This window comes from Carassius gibelio, chromosome A20 (assembly GCF_023724105.1).
Source record: "Carassius gibelio isolate Cgi1373 ecotype wild population from Czech Republic chromosome A20, carGib1.2-hapl.c, whole genome shotgun sequence".
NCBI classification, from domain to species: domain Eukaryota; kingdom Metazoa; phylum Chordata; class Actinopteri; order Cypriniformes; family Cyprinidae; genus Carassius; species Carassius gibelio.
Window position 1 is genome coordinate 5007028 of NC_068390.1, and position 20772 is coordinate 5027799.

The window sequence follows — 20772 nt, forward strand, 5'->3', positions numbered from 1 at the left end:
GAATATTTGTTTTCGGCAGCACTTGTTTAGTTTAAAAGTAGAAATGTCAAGCTTTCTATAGATATCTCTCTCATGTCTCTTCGTTGAGTATTCACAGAGTTAGAGGTTCATTTTAATGACGTGTTTGTAAATGAAGATCAGCGCAGACAAAGGCTGCAGACAGCACATCTTGTTTGTTATCTTTATTTTATAAGTGCACAAAGTTTTGTTGTTATTATTTTCTGTATCCAAAAAAGGAAACCCTTTATTGGGTTACAGTCAGCTTGCTGACTGAGCTGGGTTGTTTGCAAGTAGGTCAGGCAGCAGTGTTGCACACAAACTGAGCAGAAGCTGGTCTGTTCTTGTAGTCGTGGCCGAGTGGTTAAGGCGATGGACTAGAAATCCATTGGGGTCTCCCCGCGCAGGTTCGAATCCTGCCGACTACGCTGTTTGCTGAAGGCCACGAGGAAAAGCGTCCATGAATTTTTCAAGGTCCTCCCACTGATTTGCGAAATGTCCTGTCCCTCTTCGATGGACCAACACGCCGCTGCTGCTTCTGGTATTCGGGCTCCAGGGGTTAACTTGGGTGAGCCAGTGGCACGCCGTGATCGTATAGTGGTTAGTACTCTGCGTTGTGGCCGCAGCAACCCCGGTTCGAATCCGGGTCACGGCAACACTCTGGCGTTGAGTGTACGGGAAGGTTGACATTTTTTTACCACCTCATCTTTCTTCTCTATTTTGTTTTTGACGCTTGGCCTGTGCAGGGAGCCACCAGACAAGGGCGCAGGCAGCCTACCGCTAGACGTAGTCGTGGCCGAGAGGTTAAGGCGATGGACTTGAAATCCATTGGGGTCTCCCCGCGAAGGTTCGAACCCTGCCGACTACGGGAGGGCTTTGCAGTGTTGCTTTAGCTTTCTGTGATGGTAATTGTGCCTTCTGTGGTCCTTTGTCCTAACTGCTTCTAGCTTTCATCCCGTGACACCTGCGTCTCTTCTGGGCAGCTTGTTGTAAAACTGCTGTTATATAAAAGGTGAGATGCCAGTACTCGACAAGAGCCCGGATAGCTCAGCCGGTAGAGCATCAGACTTTTAATCTGAGGGTCCAGGGTTCAAGTCCCTGTTCGGGCGAAGGTCTTTCTTTGGCCTCACCTTGCTATCACTACGGTCCATATCTTCTGCTGACTCTGTACTGGAACGGTGTTCCTTCCTGCTCTCGGGGATCAAGGGATCTCCCTTGTGGTTAGTGAAAAACGAACAGTGTTAAAACACTTGAACAAGGCAAACATAAAGAACAATGGTGCCTGGAATTTTTGAGAACTGGAGCTTGTAGCCTAGAATTTTTCTTTGCAATTCATGTGAAAATCATCTTGTTTACTCACTTACAGAAAACAATACATTGATTTACATTTTCTAAGACACTTTTTGTTGGTAAAGGTCATATGAGAGTAGGCGTCAACTATCATGAATGTCATTATGATTTACACCTGAGAAGACAAAGCCCTGCATAATGAGCTGCATAAAGAGCCGCTCAGTCAGCTGTTGTCACTGAGAGGGAGGTGTTACAAGAAAGAACGTGAGAACAAAATAAATGTATATCATTTTAAGTTTGTAGTTTATTTAGAATATATTTAATTATCCCACAACATAATTTAATATGGGGGAGCAGTTAAACAGTTTATTAGGAACAATCAAAGCTGACTTTCAAACTAATTTTATTTTTGCATTATTACTCCAGTCACACAATCCTCAAGAAATCCTTTTAACAATCTGAATTTCTAAAAAACAACAACAACAAAAAAACATTTATTGTTATCATTATTATTAATGTTGAAAATAGCAGAGGACATTTTTCAGGTTTTTTAGGGGGTAAATTAAAAGAACACCATTTTTTGTTACATTTGTTACAGTTACATGTATTTGTTACATTTATATTATTTACATCAAGCTTTTGAATGGTATAGTTTTGTATATTGTTATTGGAACTTCATAATATTTAACTTAATTATACATTTAGTCAAGAATTATAGTTTGGAAAGAGTCTAACTAGTAAAATGTTTAGACGTTATGTGAAAGCTAGTACAAGTATATAAATAAATATAAAGAGACTTACTCATGTTTATGATCTCTGCTGAATAAAGTGCTTCATTCTTTTTTTTCTGAGGAAATCCATTTCTCAAATCCTCAACCACGCCACATCTTTTTGGGGTGGATTATGTGTTATTCCTCTCATCGCGAAGCAAACAGTAAAATAAAAGCACTTGAACAACAGTCTGGCTGCTTTTTCTTCTGTGTGGGCGTATTCAAGCTGCGCTTCAGTTTGAATCTGAATAGAGCGTTCAGCGTGGGGCGTGGTCACATTAGATATAATGAAGGGAGACGTGAAAAAAGGACATCGCCTTGTTTTCATATGGATTACTTTATCACAGAACATTTGTTTTAGGCAGCACTCGTTTAGTTTAAAAGTTTAAAAGAGGTTAAGGCGTTGGACTTGAAATCCATTGGGGTCTCCCCGCGCAGGTTCGAACCCTGCCGACTACGGGAGGGTTTTGCAGTATTGCTTTAGCTTTCTGTGATGGTAATTGTGCCTTCTATGGTCCTTTGTCCTAACTGCTTCTAGCTTTCATCCCGTGACACCTGCGTCTCTTCTTTGCTCCACAAGAGCCCGGATAGCTCAGTCGGTAGAGCATCAGACTTTTAATCTGAGGGTCCAGGGTTCAAGTCCCTGTTCGGGCGAAGGTCTTTCTTTGGCCTCACCTTGCTATCACTACGGTCCATCTCTTCTGCTGACTCTGTACTGGAACGGTGTTCCTTCCTGCTCTCGGGGATCAAGGGATCTCCCTTGTGGTTAGTGAAAAACGAACAGTGTTAAAACACTTGAACAAGGCAAACATAAAGAACAATGGTGCCTGGAATTTTTGAGAACTGGAGCTTGTAGCCTAGAATTTTTCTTTGCAATTCATGTGAAAATCATCTTGTTTACTCACTTACAGAAAACAATACATTGATTTACATTTTCTAAGACACTTTTTGTTGGTAAAGGTCATATGAGAGTAGGCGTCAACTATCATGAATGTCATTATGATTTACACCTGAGAAGACAAAGCCCTGCATAATGAGCTGCATAAAGAGCCGCTCAGTCAGCTGTTGTCACTGAGAGGGAGGTGTTACAAGAAAGAACGTGAGAACAAAATAAATGTATATCATTTTAAGTTTGTAGTTTATTTAGAATATATTTAATTATCCCACAACATAATTTAATATGGGGGAGCAGTTAAACAGTTTATTAGGAACAATCAAAGCTGACTTTCAAACTAATTTTATTTTTGCATTATTACTCCAGTCACACAATCCTCAAGAAATCCTTTTAACAATCTGAATTTCTAAAAAACAACAACAACAAAAAAAACATTTATTGTTATCATTATTATTAATGTTGAAAATAGCAGAGGACATTTTTCAGGTTTTTTAGGGGGTAAATTAAAAGAACACCATTTTTTGTTACATTTGTTACAGTTACATGTATTTGTTACATTTATATTATTTACATCAAGCTTTTGAATGGTATAGTTTTGTATATTGTTATTGGAACTTCATAATATTTAACTTAATTATACATTTAGTCAAGAATTATAGTTTGGAAAGAGTCTAACTAGTAAAATGTTTAGACGTTATGTGAAAGCTAGTACAAGTATATAAATAAATATAAAGAGACTTACTCATGTTTATGATCTCTGCTGAATAAAGTGCTTCATTCTTTTTTTTCTGAGGAAATCCATTTCTCAAATCCTCAACCACGCCACATCTTTTTGGGGTGGATTATGTGTTATTCCTCTCATCGCGAAGCAAACAGTAAAATAAAAGCACTTGAACAACAGTCTGGCTGCTTTTTCTTCTGTGTGGGCGTATTCAAGCTGCGCTTCAGTTTGAATCTGAATAGAGCGTTCAGCGTGGGGCGTGGTCACATTAGATATAATGAAGGGAGACGTGAAAAAAGGACATCGCCTTGTTTTCATATGGATTACTTTATCACAGAACATTTGTTTTAGGCAGCACTCGTTTAGTTTAAAAGTAGACATGTCAAGCTTTCTATAGATATCTCTCTCATGTCTCTTCGTTGAGTATTCACAGAGTTACAGTTCATTTTAATGACGTGTTTGTAAATGAAGATCAGCGCAGACAAAGGCTGCAGACAGCACATCTTGTTTGTTATCTTTAGAAGTGCACAAAGTTTTGTTGTTATTATGTCTGTATCCAAAAAAAGGAAACCCTTTACTGGGTTACAGTCAGCTTGCTGACTGAGCTGGGATGTTTGCAAGAAGGTCAGGCAGCAGTGTTGCACACAAACTGAGCAGGAGTTGGTCTGTTCTTGTAGTCGTGGCCGAGTGGTTAAGGCGATGGACTAGAAATCCATTGGGGTCTCCCCGCGCAGGTTCGAATCCTGCCGACTACGCTGTTTGCTGAAGGCCGTGAGGAAAAGCGTCCATGAATTTTTCAAGGTCCTCCCACTGATTTGCGACATGTCCAGTCCCTCTTCGATGGACCAACACACCGCTGGTGCTTCTTCTATTCGGGCTCCAGGGGTTAACTCGGGTGAGCCAGTGGCACGCCGTGATCGTATAGTGGTTAGTACTCTGCGTTGTGGCCGCAGCAACCCCGGTTCGAATCCGGGTCACGGCAATACTCTGGCGTAGAGTGTACGGGAAGGTTGCCATTTTTTTACCACCTCATCTTTCTTCTCTATTTTGTTTTTGATGCCTGGCCTGTGCAGGGTGACACCAGACAACTGGGCAGGCAGCCTGCCGCTAGACGTAGTCGTGGCCGAGAGGTTAAGGCGTTGGACTTGAAATCCATTGGGGTCTCCCCGCGCAGGTTCGAACCCTGCCGACTACGGGAGGGTTTTGCAGTATTGCTTTAGCTTTCTGTGATGGTAATTGTGCCTTCTATGGTCCTTTGTCCTAACTGCTTCTAGCTTTCATCCCGTGACACCTGCGTCTCTTCTTTGCTCCACAAGAGCCCGGATAGCTCAGTCGGTAGAGCATCAGACTTTTAATCTGAGGGTCCAGGGTTCAAGTCCCTGTTCGGGCGAAGGTCTTTCTTTGGCCTCACCTTGCTATCACTACGGTCCATCTCTTCTGCTGACTCTGTACTGGAACGGTGTTCCTTCCTGCTCTCGGGGATCAAGGGATCTCCCTTGTGGTTAGTGAAAAACGAACAGTGTTAAAACACTTGAACAAGGCAAACATAAAGAACAATGGTGCCTGGAATTTTTGAGAACTGGAGCTTGTAGCCTAGAATTTTTCTTTGCAATTCATGTGAAAATCATCTTGTTTACTCACTTACAGAAAACAATACATTGATTTACATTTTCTAAGACACTTTTTGTTGGTAAAGGTCATATGAGAGTAGGCGTCAACTATCATGAATGTCATTATGATTTACACCTGAGAAGACAAAGCCCTGCATAATGAGCTGCATAAAGAGCCGCTCAGTCAGCTGTTGTCACTGAGAGGGAGGTGTTACAAGAAAGAACGTGAGAACAAAATAAATGTATATCATTTTAAGTTTGTAGTTTATTTAGAATATATTTAATTATCCCACAACATAATTTAATATGGGGGAGCAGTTAAACAGTTTATTAGGAACAATCAAAGCTGACTTTCAAACTAATTTTATTTTTGCATTATTACTCCAGTCACACAATCCTCAAGAAATCCTTTTAACAATCTGAATTTCTAAAAAACAACAACAACAAAAAAACATTTATTGTTATCATTATTATTAATGTTGAAAATAGCAGAGGACATTTTTCAGGTTTTTTAGGGGGTAAATTAAAAGAACACCATTTTTTGTTACATTTGTTACAGTTACATGTATTTGTTACATTTATATTATTTACATCAAGCTTTTGAATGGTATAGTTTTGTATATTGTTATTGGAACTTCATAATATTTAACTTAATTATACATTTAGTCAAGAATTATAGTTTGGAAAGAGTCTAACTAGTAAAATGTTTAGACGTTATGTGAAAGCTAGTACAAGTATATAAATAAATATAAAGAGACTTACTCATGTTTATGATCTCTGCTGAATAAAGTGCTTCATTCTTTTTTTTCTGAGGAAATCCATTTCTCAAATCCTCAACCACGCCACATCTTTTTGGGGTGGATTATGTGTTATTCCTCTCATCGCGAAGCAAACAGTAAAATAAAAGCACTTGAACAACAGTCTGGCTGCTTTTTCTTCTGTGTGGGCGTATTCAAGCTGCGCTTCAGTTTGAATCTGAATAGAGCGTTCAGCGTGGGGCGTGGTCACATTAGATATAATGAAGGGAGACGTGAAAAAAGGACATCGCCTTGTTTTCATATGGATTACTTTATCACAGAACATTTGTTTTAGGCAGCACTCGTTTAGTTTAAAAGTTTAAAAGAGGTTAAGGCGTTGGACTTGAAATCCATTGGGGTCTCCCCGCGCAGGTTCGAACCCTGCCGACTACGGGAGGGTTTTGCAGTATTGCTTTAGCTTTCTGTGATGGTAATTGTGCCTTCTATGGTCCTTTGTCCTAACTGCTTCTAGCTTTCATCCCGTGACACCTGCGTCTCTTCTTTGCTCCACAAGAGCCCGGATAGCTCAGTCGGTAGAGCATCAGACTTTTAATCTGAGGGTCCAGGGTTCAAGTCCCTGTTCGGGCGAAGGTCTTTCTTTTGCCTCACCTTGCTATCACTACGGTCCATCTCTTCTGCTGACTCTGTACTGGAACGGTGTTCCTTCCTGCTCTCGGGGATCAAGGGATCTCCCTTGTGGTTAGTGAAAAACGAACAGTGTTAAAACACTTGAACAAGGCAAACATAAAGAACAATGGTGCCTGGAATTTTTGAGAACTGGAGCTTGTAGCCTAGAATTTTTCTTTGCAATTCATGTGAAAATCATCTTGTTTACTCACTTACAGAAAACAATACATTGATTTACATTTTCTAAGACACTTTTTGTTGGTAAAGGTCATATGAGAGTAGGCGTCAACTATCATGAATGTCATTATGATTTACACCTGAGAAGACAAAGCCCTGCATAATGAGCTGCATAAAGAGCCGCTCAGTCAGCTGTTGTCACTGAGAGGGAGGTGTTACAAGAAAGAACGTGAGAACAAAATAAATGTATATCATTTTAAGTTTGTAGTTTATTTAGAATATATTTAATTATCCCACAACATAATTTAATATGGGGGAGCAGTTAAACAGTTTATTAGGAACAATCAAAGCTGACTTTCAAACTAATTTTATTTTTGCATTATTACTCCAGTCACACAATCCTCAAGAAATCCTTTTAACAATCTGAATTTCTAAAAAACAACAACAACAAAAAAAACATTTATTGTTATCATTATTATTAATGTTGAAAATAGCAGAGGACATTTTTCAGGTTTTTTAGGGGGTAAATTAAAAGAACACCATTTTTTGTTACATTTGTTACAGTTACATGTATTTGTTACATTTATATTATTTACATCAAGCTTTTGAATGGTATAGTTTTGTATATATTGTTATTGGAACTTCATAATATTTAACTTAATTATACATTTAGTCAAGAATTATAGTTTGGAAAGAGTCTAACTAGTAAAATGTTTAGACGTTATGTGAAAGCTAGTACAAGTATATAAATAAATATAAAGAGACTTACTCATGTTTATGATCTCTGCTGAATAAAGTGCTTCATTCTTTTTTTTCTGAGGAAATCCATTTCTCAAATCCTCAACCACGCCACATCTTTTTGGGGTGGATTATGTGTTATTCCTCTCATCGCGAAGCAAACAGTAAAATAAAAGCACTTGAACAACAGTCTGGCTGCTTTTTCTTCTGTGTGGGCGTATTCAAGCTGCGCTTCAGTTTGAATCTGAATAGAGCGTTCAGCGTGGGGCGTGGTCACATTAGATATAATGAAGGGAGACGTGAAAAAAGGACATCGCCTTGTTTTCATATGGATTACTTTATCACAGAACATTTGTTTTAGGCAGCACTCGTTTAGTTTAAAAGTAGACATGTCAAGCTTTCTATAGATATCTCTCTCATGTCTCTTCGTTGAGTATTCACAGAGTTACAGTTCATTTTAATGACGTGTTTGTAAATGAAGATCAGCGCAGACAAAGGCTGCAGACAGCACATCTTGTTTGTTATCTTTAGAAGTGCACAAAGTTTTGTTGTTATTATGTCTGTATCCAAAAAAAGGAAACCCTTTACTGGGTTACAGTCCGCTTGCTGACTGAGCTGGGATGTTTGCAAGAAGGTCAGGCAGCAGTGTTGCACACAAACTGAGCAGGAGTTGGTCTGTTCTTGTAGTCGTGGCCGTACCTTCCGGCGATCGGACTGCTGAACACTTCCTAACACTTCCTAACACATTTTGAATAAGTCCTAACACTTCCGAACTAATTCCTAACACAAGTACGAACATCAAGTGGTCTATGTCCTAACAACTCCTAACCATCTCCTAACAGGTCCGAACGGGGCAAAACAGCCATTGGTCGAGCGGAGCAATACAGCCATTGGCCGAAACATAGTCACGTGCGAAACCACATGATTACAGTCAAAAAAGCGGAAGCGCGCGAATGATTAGTTTATTAATTTTAAGGCGAATTCATTATTATTTAAACACGGAGCATATTTTTATTCAGTTTGATGTTTTCAGATAACGTGGAGGTAAGTACAATAAAACACATAACATGAAAGCGAAGTACTACGTGACGTTAACTCTTTTTTCTAAATATGTTTATTAATCTGTGATTTAACATATGTAACGTTATATAATATGCTATGTTTGGGCAAGATTGTTATATAAATCGAGGTGGCCTTTCATATTGCAGCATGTATTATTGTAAGTATTATATTAACAGTAGTATAGTTCTTTAAATTTGTATTTATGTCTTATAAAAATAATAAAATGTTCGATTTAAGCTTTTGTAAATTAAATATTGGTGAAAGTTTATATTATTATTAAGTTATTATTTAAATGTGTTTTTGCATACATACTTCTTCTTTTATAAAGGTCAGATTTTAAAAGTTTATTATAATTATATAAGTAATTATTAGTAGTATAGTTATTATAGTTTTTTAAATTTAAATATGTATATTTGCTTAATTTTACTGTATATATTTCTATTCTTAATAAACTATTTGTGATAGTTAAGATTATATATATATATATATATATATATATATATATATATATATATATATATATATATATATTTATAAACATGTATGATTATTTCCTATTGATATTATTTTCTATTAAATAAATTATGCTGGATAACAATCTTTTAGAATAAACCTATTGGGTAGCAAACATATATGTAATTTGAGTTATTTTCATGTTTTTTTATTTATATATATATATTCTTAAATATTATTATTGTTTCACAGATCTTCAACAGATCACTGGAACTGTCCATAGTCCCTGGCTGCTTCAAATGCTCCACCATCATCCCTGGCCCAAAGAAACCCAAGATAACAGGACATAATGACTGCAGACCCTTGCTGGATCCACTGCTCTTCTCCCTCTACACTAGGGATGCACTATAAATCACATGTGATTTTCATGCACATCTCGTCAGTAAAGCCGGTGTTGTTGATTAGTAGTAAATCTCCATCATGTGCTTTCAGATGGAGCAGCATTTACTACACAGAGCCGTAGTTCACTGACAAGCTATACAATATCACATTCATAATCGCAGACAATTTGTCTGAACATCAACAGAACCGGCTCTACTGATGAGATGCGCATAACAATCACATGCGAGTTATCGTGCTGCCCTACTCTACACCAATGACTGCACCTCTACAGACCTGAGGTCTTCGGACTGTCGAGAGGATTACTGGTGCTTCCCTACCCACCTTTCAAGAACGGTACACATCCAGAGTGAGGAAAAGTGCTTAGGAAATCACTCTGGATCCTTTTTGAACTTTTGACATCCGGTCGGCGATACAGTGCATGGAATACGAGAGAAACAAGAAGTTTCTTTTCCCAGAAAATCTGCCTAATGAACAGTTAAAAGTCCCCCCCCCCCATCGTGCAATAAAAATATGTGCAATAACCTTATATTTTATTTGTTACCACCCCATATCCTAGTACATCCCTACATCTCATTCTATTCCATTCCTATTATATCTATATCACAACTGTACATACAATATATTTTATATTTCAATTTGTTTTTCAGTTTTTTTATTTATATTCACATATGTGTATTTTTATTCTTGTGTTATTTGAATTGTCTTAGTGTTGTTGCTGTCTCTGTGTACTGAAAGCTTGTGACACTAAAACAATTACTATAGAGAATGCATGTCATATTTGAGCTTTTGGAATAAAACCTATTTGTGGAAATATGTTTTGAATGTTTTATTCTTTCAATTTTACAAAAAGGAATATAAGGAGTTGTTTTGTGATGAGGTAAAATGGGTATAAATATTGTCTTTTCTATAATTTGTTAGTTAAAATAATTGAAAAGGTGAAAAACTGGTTTGAAAGAAAAATCTATTTAATTTTTCAAGCTAATTTTCCCATTTTTCCTTCATTTTTCCCTTTCCCCTTCCTTTTTTCTCATTTTTTCTTTTCCCCCACCCATAGCAGTCCCTTTTGCCCTGTTTTTGGCCGAGTGGTTAAGGCGATGGACTAGAAATCCATTGGGGTCTCCCCGCGCAGGTTCGAATCCTGCCGACTACGCTGTTTGCTGAAGGCCGTGAGGAAAAGCGTCCATGAATTTTTCAAGGTCCTCCCACTGATTTGCGACATGTCCAGTCCCTCTTCGATGGACCAACACACCGCTGGTGCTTCTTCTATTCGGGCTCCAGGGGTTAACTCGGGTGAGCCAGTGGCACGCCGTGATCGTATAGTGGTTAGTACTCTGCGTTGTGGCCGCAGCAACCCCGGTTCGAATCCGGGTCACGGCTATACTCTGGCGTAGAGTGTACGGGAAGGTTGCCATTTTTTTACCACCTCATCTTTCTTCTCTATTTTGTTTTTGATGCCTGGCCTGTGCAGGGTGACACCAGACAACTGGGCAGGCAGCCTGCCGCTAGACGTAGTCGTGGCCGAGAGGTTAAGGCGTTGGACTTGAAATCCATTGGGGTCTCCCCGCGCAGGTTCGAACCCTGCCGACTACGGGAGGGTTTTGCAGTATTGCTTTAGCTTTCTGTGATGGTAATTGTGCCTTCTATGGTCCTTTGTCCTAACTGCTTCTAGCTTTCATCCCGTGACACCTGCGTCTCTTCTTTGCTCCACAAGATCCCGGATAGCTCAGTCGGTAGAGCATCAGACTTTTAATCTGAGGGTCCAGGGTTCAAGTCCCTGTTCGGGCGAAGGTCTTTCTTTGGCCTCACCTTGCTATCACTACGGTCCATCTCTTCTGCTGACTCTGTACTGGAACGGAGTTCCTTCCTGCTCTCGGGGATCAAGGGATCTCCCTTGTGGTTAGTGAAAAACGAACAGTGTTAAAACACTTGAACAAGGCAAACATAAAGAACAATGGTGCCTGGAATTTTTGAGAACTGGAGCTTGTAGCCTAGAATTTTTCTTTGCAATTCATGTGAAAATCATCTTGTTTACTCACTTACAGAAAACAATACATTGATTTACATTTTCTAAGACACTTTTTGTTGGTAAAGGTCATATGAGAGTAGGCGTCAACTATCATGAATGTCATTATGATTTACACCTGAGAAGACAAAGCCCTGCATAATGAGCTGCATAAAGAGCCGCTCAGTCAGCTGTTGTCACTGAGAGGGAGGTGTTACAAGAAAGAACGTGAGAACAAAATAAATGTATATCATTTTAAGTTTGTAGTTTATTTAGAATATATTTAATTATCCCACAACATAATTTAATATGGGGGAGCAGTTAAACAGTTTATTAGGAACAATCAAAGCTGACTTTCAAACTAATTTTATTTTTGCATTATTACTCCAGTCACACAATCCTCAAGAAATCCTTTTAACAATCTGAATTTCTAAAAAACAACAACAACAAAAAAAACATTTATTGTTATCATTATTATTAATGTTGAAAATAGCAGAGGACATTTTTCAGGTTTTTTAGGGGGTAAATTAAAAGAACACCATTTTTTGTTACATTTGTTACAGTTACATGTATTTGTTACATTTATATTATTTACATCAAGCTTTTGAATGGTATAGTTTTGTATATATTGTTATTGGAACTTCATAATATTTAACTTAATTATACATTTAGTCAAGAATTATAGTTTGGAAAGAGTCTAACTAGTAAAATGTTTAGACGTTATGTGAAAGCTAGTACAAGTATATAAATAAATATAAAGAGACTTACTCATGTTTATGATCTCTGCTGAATAAAGTGCTTCATTCTTTTTTTTCTGAGGAAATCCATTTCTCAAATCCTCAACCACGCCACATCTTTTTGGGGTGGATTATGTGTTATTCCTCTCATCGCGAAGCAAACAGTAAAATAAAAGCACTTGAACAACAGTCTGGCTGCTTTTTCTTCTGTGTGGGCGTATTCAAGCTGCGCTTCAGTTTGAATCTGAATAGAGCGTTCAGCGTGGGGCGTGGTCACATTAGATATAATGAAGGGAGACGTGAAAAAAGGACATCGCCTTGTTTTCATATGGATTACTTTATCACAGAACATTTGTTTTAGGCAGCACTCGTTTAGTTTAAAAGTAGACATGTCAAGCTTTCTATAGATATCTCTCTCATGTCTCTTCGTTGAGTATTCACAGAGTTACAGTTCATTTTAATGACGTGTTTGTAAATGAAGATCAGCGCAGACAAAGGCTGCAGACAGCACATCTTGTTTGTTATCTTTAGAAGTGCACAAAGTTTTGTTGTTATTATGTCTGTATCCAAAAAAAGGAAACCCTTTACTGGGTTACAGTCCGCTTGCTGACTGAGCTGGGATGTTTGCAAGAAGGTCAGGCAGCAGTGTTGCACACAAACTGAGCAGGAGTTGGTCTGTTCTTGTAGTCGTGGCCGAGTGGTTAAGGCGATGGACTAGAAATCCATTGGGGTCTCCCCGCGCAGGTTCGAATCCTGCCGACTACGCTGTTTGCTGAAGGCCGTGAGGAAAAGCGTCCATGAATTTTTCAAGGTCCTCCCACTGATTTGCGACATGTCCAGTCCCTCTTCGATGGACCAACACACCGCTGGTGCTTCTTCTATTCGGGCTCCAGGGGTTAACTCGGGTGAGCCAGTGGCACGCCGTGATCGTATAGTGGTTAGTACTCTGCGTTGTGGCCGCAGCAACCCCGGTTCGAATCCGGGTCACGGCAATACTCTGGCGTAGAGTGTACGGGAAGGTTGCCATTTTTTTACCACCTCATCTTTCTTCTCTATTTTGTTTTTGATGCCTGGCCTGTGCAGGGTGACACCAGACAACTGGGCAGGCAGCCTGCCGCTAGACGTAGTCGTGGCCGAGAGGTTAAGGCGTTGGACTTGAAATCCATTGGGGTCTCCCCGCGCAGGTTCGAACCCTGCCGACTACGGGAGGGTTTTGCAGTATTGCTTTAGCTTTCTGTGATGGTAATTGTGCCTTCTATGGTCCTTTGTCCTAACTGCTTCTAGCTTTCATCCCGTGACACCTGCGTCTCTTCTTTGCTCCACAAGAGCCCGGATAGCTCAGTCGGTAGAGCATCAGACTTTTAATCTGAGGGTCCAGGGTTCAAGTCCCTGTTCGGGCGAAGGTCTTTCTTTGGCCTCACCTTGCTATCACTACGGTCCATCTCTTCTGCTGACTCTGTACTGGAACGGTGTTCCTTCCTGCTCTCGGGGATCAAGGGATCTCCCTTGTGGTTAGTGAAAAACGAACAGTGTTAAAACACTTGAACAAGGCAAACATAAAGAACAATGGTGCCTGGAATTTTTGAGAACTGGAGCTTGTAGCCTAGAATTTTTCTTTGCAATTCATGTGAAAATCATCTTGTTTACTCACTTACAGAAAACAATACATTGATTTACATTTTCTAAGACACTTTTTGTTGGTAAAGGTCATATGAGAGTAGGCGTCAACTATCATGAATGTCATTATGATTTACACCTGAGAAGACAAAGCCCTGCATAATGAGCTGCATAAAGAGCCGCTCAGTCAGCTGTTGTCACTGAGAGGGAGGTGTTACAAGAAAGAACGTGAGAACAAAATAAATGTATATCATTTTAAGTTTGTAGTTTATTTAGAATATATTTAATTATCCCACAACATAATTTAATATGGGGGAGCAGTTAAACAGTTTATTAGGAACAATCAAAGCTGACTTTCAAACTAATTTTATTTTTGCATTATTACTCCAGTCACACAATCCTCAAGAAATCCTTTTAACAATCTGAATTTCTAAAAAACAACAACAACAAAAAAAACATTTATTGTTATCATTATTATTAATGTTGAAAATAGCAGAGGACATTTTTCAGGTTTTTTAGGGGGTAAATTAAAAGAACACCATTTTTTGTTACATTTGTTACAGTTACATGTATTTGTTACATTTATATTATTTACATCAAGCTTTTGAATGGTATAGTTTTGTATATTGTTATTGGAACTTCATAATATTTAACTTAATTATACATTTAGTCAAGAATTATAGTTTGGAAAGAGTCTAACTAGTAAAATGTTTAGACGTTATGTGAAAGCTAGTACAAGTATATAAATAAATATAAAGAGACTTACTCATGTTTATGATCTCTGCTGAATAAAGTGCTTCATTCTTTTTTTTCTGAGGAAATCCATTTCTCAAATCCTCAACCACGCCACAATCTTTTTGGGGTGGATTATGTGTTATTCCTCTCATCGCGAAGCAAACAGTAAAATAAAAGCACTTGAACAACAGTCTGGCTGCTTTTTCTTCTGTGTGGGCGTATTCAAGCTGCGCTTCAGTTTGAATCTGAATAGAGCGTTCAGCGTGGGGCGTGGTCACATTAGATATAATGAAGGGAGACGTGAAAAAAGGACATCGCCTTGTTTTCATATGGATTACTTTATCACAGAACATTTGTTTTAGGCAGCACTCGTTTAGTTTAAAAGTAGACATGTCAAGCTTTCTATAGATATCTCTCTCATGTCTCTTCGTTGAGTATTCACAGAGTTACAGTTCATTTTAATGACGTGTTTGTAAATGAAGATCAGCGCAGACAAAGGCTGCAGACAGCACATCTTGTTTGTTATCTTTAGAAGTGCACAAAGTTTTGTTGTTATTATGTCTGTATCCAAAAAAAGGAAACCCTTTACTGGGTTACAGTCCGCTTGCTGACTGAGCTGGGATGTTTGCAAGAAGGTCAGGCAGCAGTGTTGCACACAAACTGAGCAGGAGTTGGTCTGTTCTTGTAGTCGTGGCCGAGTGGTTAAGGCGATGGACTAGAAATCCATTGGGGTCTCCCCGCGCAGGTTCGAATCCTGCCGACTACGCTGTTTGCTGAAGGCCGTGAGGAAAAGCGTCCATGAATTTTTCAAGGTCCTCCCACTGATTTGCGACATGTCCAGTCCCTCTTCGATGGACCAACACACCGCTGGTGCTTCTTCTATTCGGGCTCCAGGGGTTAACTCGGGTGAGCCAGTGGCACGCCGTGATCGTATAGTGGTTAGTACTCTGCGTTGTGGCCGCAGCAACCCCGGTTCGAATCCGGGTCACGGCAATACTCTGGCGTAGAGTGTACGGGAAGGTTGCCATTTTTTTACCACCTCATCTTTCTTCTCTATTTTGTTTTTGATGCCTGGCCTGTGCAGGGTGACACCAGACAACTGGGCAGGCAGCCTGCCGCTAGACGTAGTCGTGGCCGAGAGGTTAAGGCGTTGGACTTGAAATCCATTGGGGTCTCCCCGCGCAGGTTCGAACCCTGCCGACTACGGGAGGGTTTTGCAGTATTGCTTTAGCTTTCTGTGATGGTAATTGTGCCTTCTATGGTCCTTTGTCCTAACTGCTTCTAGCTTTCATCCCGTGACACCTGCGTCTCTTCTTTGCTCCACAAGAGCCCGGATAGCTCAGTCGGTAGAGCATCAGACTTTTAATCTGAGGGTCCAGGGTTCAAGTCCCTGCTCGGGCGAAGGTCTTTCTTTGGCCTCACCTTGCTATCACTACGGTCCATCTCTTCTGCTGACTCTGTACTGGAACGGTGTTCCTTCCTGCTCTCGGGGATCAAGGGATCTCCCTTGTGGTTAGTGAAAAACGAACAGTGTTAAAACACTTGAACAAGGCAAACATAAAGAACAATGGTGCCTGGAATTTTTGAGAACTGGAGCTTGTAGGCTAGAATTTTTCTTTGCAATTCATGTGAAAATCATCTTGTTTACTCACTTACAGAAAACAATACATTGATTTACATTTTCTAAGACACTTTTTGTTGGTAAAGGTCATATGAGAGTAGGCGTCAACTATCATGAATGCCATTATGATTTACACCTGAGAAGACAAAGCCCTGCATAATGAGCTGCATAAAGAGCCGCTCAGTCAGCTGTTGTCACTGAGAGGGAGGTGTTACAAGAAAGAACGTGAGAACAAAATAAATGTATATCATTTTAAGTTTGTAGTTTATTTAGAATATATTTAATTATCCCACAACATAATTTAATATGGGGGAGCAGTTAAACAGTTTATTAGGAACAATCAAAGCTGACTTTCAAACTAATTTTATTTTTGCATTATTACTCCAGTCACACAATCCTCAAGAAATCCTTTTAACAATCTGAATTTCTAAAAAACAACAACAACAAAAAAAACATTTATTGTTATCATTATTATTAATGTTGAAAATAGCAGAGGACATTTTTCAGGTTTTTTAGGGGGTAAATTAAAAGAACACCATTTTTTGTTACATTTGTTACAGTTACATGTATTTGTTACATTTATATTATTTACATCAAGCTTTTGAATGGTATAGTTTTGTATATATTGTTATTGGAACTTCATAATATTTAACTTAATTATACATTTAGTCAAGAATTATAGTTTGGAAAGAGTCTAACTAGTAAAATGTTTAGACGTTATGTGAAAGCTAGTACAAGTATATAAATAAATATAAAGAGACTTACTCATGTTTATGATCTCTGCTGAATAAAGTGCTTCATTCTTTTTTTTCTGAGGAAATCCATTTCTCAAATCCTCAACCACGCCACAATCTTTTTGGGGTGGATTATGTGTTATTCCTCTCATCGCGAAGCAAACAGTAAAATAAAAGCACTTGAACAACAGTCTGGCTGCTTTTTCTTCTGTGTGGGCGTATTCAAGCTGCGCTTCAGTTTGAATCTGAATAGAGCGTTCAGCGTGGGGCGTGGTCACATTAGATATAATGAAGGGAGACGTGAAAAAAGAAAAACGCCTTGTTTTCATATGGATTACTTTATCACAGAACATTTGTTTTAGGCAGCACTCGTTTAGTTTAAAAGTAGACATGTCAAGCTTTCTATAGATATCTCTCTCATGTCTCTTCGTTGAGTATTCACAGAGTTACAGTTCATTTTAATGACGTGTTTGTAAATGAAGATCAGCGCAGACAAAGGCTGCAGACAGCACATCTTGTTTGTTATCTTTAGAAGTGCACAAAGTTTTGTTGTTATTATGTCTGTATCCAAAAAAAGGAAACCCTTTACTGGGTTACAGTCCGCTTGCTGACTGAGCTGGGATGTTTGCAAGAAGGTCAGGCAGCAGTGTTGCACACAAACTGAGCAGGAGTTGGTCTGTTCTTGTAGTCGTGGCCGAGTGGTTAAGGCGATGGACTAGAAATCCATTGGGGTCTCCCCGCGCAGGTTCGAATCCTGCCGACTACGCTGTTTGCTGAAGGCCGTGAGGAAAAGCGTCCATGAATTTTTCAAGGTCCTCCCACTGATTTGCGACATGTCCAGTCCCTCTTCGATGGACCAACACACCGCTGGTGCTTCTTCTATTCGGGCTCCAGGGGTTAACTCGGGTGAGCCAGTGGCACGCCGTGATCGTATAGTGGTTAGTACTCTGCGTTGTGGCCGCAGCAACCCCGGTTCGAATCCGGGTCACGGCAATACTCTGGCGTAGAGTGTACGGGAAGGTTGCCATTTTTTTACCACCTCATCTTTCTTCTCTATTTTGTTTTTGATGCCTGGCCTGTGCAGGGTGACACCAGACAACTGGGCAGGCAGCCTGCCGCTAGACGTAGTCGTGGCCGAGAGGTTAAGGCGTTGGACTTGAAATCCATTGGGGTCTCCCCGCGCAGGTTCGAACCCTGCCGACTACGGGAGGGTTTTGCAGTATTGCTTTAGCTTTCTGTGATGGTAATTGTGCCTTCTATGGTCCTTTGTCCTAACTGCTTCTAGCTTTCATCCCGTGACACCTGCGTCTCTTCTTTGCTCCACAAGAGCCCGGATAGCTCAGTCGGTAGAGCATCAGACTTTTAATCTGAGGGTCCAGGGTTCAAGTCCCTGTTCGGGCGAAGGTCTTTCTTTGGCCTCACCTTGCTATCACTACGGTCCATCTCTTCTGCTGACTCTGTACTGGAACGGTGTTCCTTCCTGCTCTCGGGGATCAAGGGATCTCCCTTGTGGTTAGTGAAAAACGAACAGTGTTAAAACACTTGAACAAGGCAAACATAAAGAACAATGGTGCCTGGAATTTTTGAGAACTGGAGCTTGTAGCCTAGAATTTTTCTTTGCAATTCATGTGAAAATCATCTTGTTTACTCACTTACAGAAAACAATACATTGATTTACATTTTCTAAGACACTTTTTGTTGGTAAAGGTCATATGAGAGTAGGCGTCAACTATCATGAATGCCATTATGATTTACACCTGAGAAGACAAAGCCCTGCATAATGAGCTGCATAAAGAGCCGCTCAGTCAGCTGTTGTCACTGAGAGGGAGGTGTTACAAGAAAGAACGTGAGAACAAAATAAATGTATATCATTTTAAGTTTGTAGTTTATTTAGAATATATTTAATTATCCCACAACATAATTTAATATGGGGGAGCAGTTAAACAGTTTATTAGGAACAATCAAAGCTGACTTTCAAACTAATTTTATTTTTGCATTATTACTCCAGTCACACAATCCTCAAGAAATCCTTTTAACAATCTGAATTTCTAAAAAACAACAACAACAAAAAAAACATTTATTGTTATCATTATTATTAATGTTGAAAATAGCAGAGGACATTTTTCAGGTTTTTTAGGGGGTAAATTAAAAGAACACCATTTTTTGTTACATTTGTTACAGTTACATGTATTTGTTACATTTATATTATTTACATCAAGCTTTTGAATGGTATAGTTTTGTATATATTGTTATTGGAACTTCATAATATTTAACTTAATTATACATTTAGTCAAGAATTATAGTTTGGAAAGAGTCTAACTAGTAAAATGTTTAGACGTTATGTGAAAGCTAGTACAAGTATATAAATAAATATAAAGAGACTTACTCATGTTTATGATCTCTGCTGAATAAAGTGCTTCATTCTTTTTTTTCTGAGGAAATCCATTTCTCAAATCCTCAACCACGCCACAATCTTTTTGGGGTGGATTATGTGTTATTCCTCTCATCGCGAAGCAAACAGTAAAATAAAAGCACTTGAACAACAGTCTGGCTGCTTTTTCTTCTGTGTGGGCGTATTCAAGCTGCGCTTCAGTTTGAATCTGAATAGAGCGTTCAGCGTGGGGCGTGGTCACATTAGATATAATGAAGGGAGACGTGAAAAAAGGACATCGCCTTGTTTTCATATGGATTACTTTATCACAGAACATTTGTTTTAGGCAGCACTCGTTTAGTTTAAAAGTAGACATGTCAAGCTTTCTATAGATATCTCTCTCATGTCTCTTCGTTGAGTATTCACAGAGTTACAGTTCATTTTAATGACGTGTTTGTAAATGAAGATCAGCGCAGACAAAGGCTGCAGACAGCACATCTTGTTTGTTATCTTTAGAAGTGCACAAAGTTTTGTTGTTATTATGTCTGTATCCAAAAAAAGGAAACCCTTTACTGGGTTACAGTCCGCTTGCTGACTGAGCTGGGATGTTTGCAAGAAGGTCAGGCAGCAGTGTTGCACACAAACTGAGCAGGAGTTGGTCTGTTCTTGTAGTCGTGGCCGAGTGGTTAAGGCGATGGACTAGAAATCCATTGGGGTCTCCCCGCGCAGGTTCGAATCCTGCCGACTACGCTGTTTGCTGAAGGCCGTGAGGAAAAGCGTCCATGAATTTTTCAAGGTCCTCCCACTGATTTGCGACATGTCCAGTCCCTCTTCGATGGACCAACACACCGCTGGTGCTTCTTCTATTCGGGCTCCAGGGGTTAACTCGGGTGAGCCAGTGGCACGCCGTGATCGTATAGTGGTTAGTACTCTGCGTTGTGGCCGCAGCAACCCCGGTTCGAATCCGGGTCACGGCAATACTCTGGCGTAGAGTGTACGGGAAGGTTGCCATTTTTTTACCACCTCATCTTTCTTCTCTATTTTGTTTTTGATGCCTGGCCTGTGCAGGGTGACACCAGACAACTGGGCAGGCAGCCTGCCGCTAGACGTAGTCGTGGCCGAGAGGTTAAGGCGTTGGACTTGAAATCCATTGGGGTCTCCCCGCGCAGGTTCGAACCCTGCCGACTACGGGAGGGTTTTGCAGTATTGCTTTAGCTTTCTGTGATGGTAATTGTGCCTTCTATGGTCCTTTGTCCTAACTGCTTCTAGCTTTCATCCCGTGACACCTGCGTCTCTTCTTTGCTCCACAAGAGCCCGGATAGCTCAGTCGGTAGAGCATCAGACTTTTAATCTGAGGGTCCAGGGTTCAAGTCCCTGTTCGGGCGAAGGTCTTTCTTTGGCCTCACCTTGCTATCA

The 20772-nt window shown here is 39.7% G+C and overlaps 1 long non-coding RNA gene and 27 other non-coding genes across 28 annotated transcripts; all 28 read left to right on the forward strand.

The window, feature by feature from the left end:
- The first annotated feature begins 343 nt into the window (after positions 1 to 343).
- On the forward strand, positions 344 to 425 carry trnas-aga (transfer RNA serine (anticodon AGA)). Its single transcript has one exon. It is a non-coding gene; the product is annotated as a tRNA-Ser (tRNA).
- A 155-nt stretch (positions 426 to 580) lies between these two features.
- On the forward strand, positions 581 to 652 carry trnah-gug (transfer RNA histidin (anticodon GUG)). The gene has a single exon. It is a non-coding gene; the product is annotated as a tRNA-His (tRNA).
- A 131-nt stretch (positions 653 to 783) lies between these two features.
- On the forward strand, positions 784 to 865 carry trnas-uga (transfer RNA serine (anticodon UGA)). The gene has a single exon. It is a non-coding gene; the product is annotated as a tRNA-Ser (tRNA).
- Positions 866 to 1033: 168 nt separating this feature from the next.
- On the forward strand, positions 1034 to 1106 carry trnak-uuu (transfer RNA lysine (anticodon UUU)). The gene has a single exon. It is a non-coding gene; the product is annotated as a tRNA-Lys (tRNA).
- Positions 1107 to 2638: 1532 nt separating this feature from the next.
- Positions 2639 to 2711, forward strand: trnak-uuu (transfer RNA lysine (anticodon UUU)). Its single transcript has one exon. It is a non-coding gene; the product is annotated as a tRNA-Lys (tRNA).
- A 1635-nt stretch (positions 2712 to 4346) lies between these two features.
- On the forward strand, positions 4347 to 4428 carry trnas-aga (transfer RNA serine (anticodon AGA)). Its single transcript has one exon. It is a non-coding gene; the product is annotated as a tRNA-Ser (tRNA).
- A 155-nt stretch (positions 4429 to 4583) lies between these two features.
- On the forward strand, positions 4584 to 4655 carry trnah-gug (transfer RNA histidin (anticodon GUG)). The gene has a single exon. It is a non-coding gene; the product is annotated as a tRNA-His (tRNA).
- A 131-nt stretch (positions 4656 to 4786) lies between these two features.
- trnas-uga (transfer RNA serine (anticodon UGA)) lies at positions 4787 to 4868 on the forward strand. Its single transcript has one exon. It is a non-coding gene; the product is annotated as a tRNA-Ser (tRNA).
- A 122-nt stretch (positions 4869 to 4990) lies between these two features.
- Positions 4991 to 5063, forward strand: trnak-uuu (transfer RNA lysine (anticodon UUU)). The gene has a single exon. It is a non-coding gene; the product is annotated as a tRNA-Lys (tRNA).
- Positions 5064 to 6595: 1532 nt separating this feature from the next.
- On the forward strand, positions 6596 to 6668 carry trnak-uuu (transfer RNA lysine (anticodon UUU)). The gene has a single exon. It is a non-coding gene; the product is annotated as a tRNA-Lys (tRNA).
- Positions 6669 to 8489: 1821 nt separating this feature from the next.
- On the forward strand, positions 8490 to 10350 carry LOC127938772 (uncharacterized). The gene is made up of 2 exons (XR_008148805.1): positions 8490 to 8666; positions 9390 to 10350. It is a non-coding gene; the product is annotated as an uncharacterized LOC127938772 (long non-coding RNA).
- Positions 10351 to 10844: 494 nt separating this feature from the next.
- trnah-gug (transfer RNA histidin (anticodon GUG)) lies at positions 10845 to 10916 on the forward strand. Its single transcript has one exon. It is a non-coding gene; the product is annotated as a tRNA-His (tRNA).
- Positions 10917 to 11047: 131 nt separating this feature from the next.
- trnas-uga (transfer RNA serine (anticodon UGA)) lies at positions 11048 to 11129 on the forward strand. The gene has a single exon. It is a non-coding gene; the product is annotated as a tRNA-Ser (tRNA).
- Positions 11130 to 12961: 1832 nt separating this feature from the next.
- On the forward strand, positions 12962 to 13043 carry trnas-aga (transfer RNA serine (anticodon AGA)). Its single transcript has one exon. It is a non-coding gene; the product is annotated as a tRNA-Ser (tRNA).
- A 155-nt stretch (positions 13044 to 13198) lies between these two features.
- trnah-gug (transfer RNA histidin (anticodon GUG)) lies at positions 13199 to 13270 on the forward strand. Its single transcript has one exon. It is a non-coding gene; the product is annotated as a tRNA-His (tRNA).
- A 131-nt stretch (positions 13271 to 13401) lies between these two features.
- Positions 13402 to 13483, forward strand: trnas-uga (transfer RNA serine (anticodon UGA)). Its single transcript has one exon. It is a non-coding gene; the product is annotated as a tRNA-Ser (tRNA).
- A 122-nt stretch (positions 13484 to 13605) lies between these two features.
- trnak-uuu (transfer RNA lysine (anticodon UUU)) lies at positions 13606 to 13678 on the forward strand. Its single transcript has one exon. It is a non-coding gene; the product is annotated as a tRNA-Lys (tRNA).
- A 1636-nt stretch (positions 13679 to 15314) lies between these two features.
- Positions 15315 to 15396, forward strand: trnas-aga (transfer RNA serine (anticodon AGA)). Its single transcript has one exon. It is a non-coding gene; the product is annotated as a tRNA-Ser (tRNA).
- Positions 15397 to 15551: 155 nt separating this feature from the next.
- trnah-gug (transfer RNA histidin (anticodon GUG)) lies at positions 15552 to 15623 on the forward strand. The gene has a single exon. It is a non-coding gene; the product is annotated as a tRNA-His (tRNA).
- Positions 15624 to 15754: 131 nt separating this feature from the next.
- trnas-uga (transfer RNA serine (anticodon UGA)) lies at positions 15755 to 15836 on the forward strand. Its single transcript has one exon. It is a non-coding gene; the product is annotated as a tRNA-Ser (tRNA).
- A 1833-nt stretch (positions 15837 to 17669) lies between these two features.
- trnas-aga (transfer RNA serine (anticodon AGA)) lies at positions 17670 to 17751 on the forward strand. The gene has a single exon. It is a non-coding gene; the product is annotated as a tRNA-Ser (tRNA).
- Positions 17752 to 17906: 155 nt separating this feature from the next.
- Positions 17907 to 17978, forward strand: trnah-gug (transfer RNA histidin (anticodon GUG)). Its single transcript has one exon. It is a non-coding gene; the product is annotated as a tRNA-His (tRNA).
- Positions 17979 to 18109: 131 nt separating this feature from the next.
- Positions 18110 to 18191, forward strand: trnas-uga (transfer RNA serine (anticodon UGA)). Its single transcript has one exon. It is a non-coding gene; the product is annotated as a tRNA-Ser (tRNA).
- A 122-nt stretch (positions 18192 to 18313) lies between these two features.
- trnak-uuu (transfer RNA lysine (anticodon UUU)) lies at positions 18314 to 18386 on the forward strand. The gene has a single exon. It is a non-coding gene; the product is annotated as a tRNA-Lys (tRNA).
- A 1638-nt stretch (positions 18387 to 20024) lies between these two features.
- Positions 20025 to 20106, forward strand: trnas-aga (transfer RNA serine (anticodon AGA)). Its single transcript has one exon. It is a non-coding gene; the product is annotated as a tRNA-Ser (tRNA).
- Positions 20107 to 20261: 155 nt separating this feature from the next.
- trnah-gug (transfer RNA histidin (anticodon GUG)) lies at positions 20262 to 20333 on the forward strand. Its single transcript has one exon. It is a non-coding gene; the product is annotated as a tRNA-His (tRNA).
- Positions 20334 to 20464: 131 nt separating this feature from the next.
- On the forward strand, positions 20465 to 20546 carry trnas-uga (transfer RNA serine (anticodon UGA)). Its single transcript has one exon. It is a non-coding gene; the product is annotated as a tRNA-Ser (tRNA).
- A 122-nt stretch (positions 20547 to 20668) lies between these two features.
- Positions 20669 to 20741, forward strand: trnak-uuu (transfer RNA lysine (anticodon UUU)). Its single transcript has one exon. It is a non-coding gene; the product is annotated as a tRNA-Lys (tRNA).
- Positions 20742 to 20772: the final 31 nt, after the last annotated feature.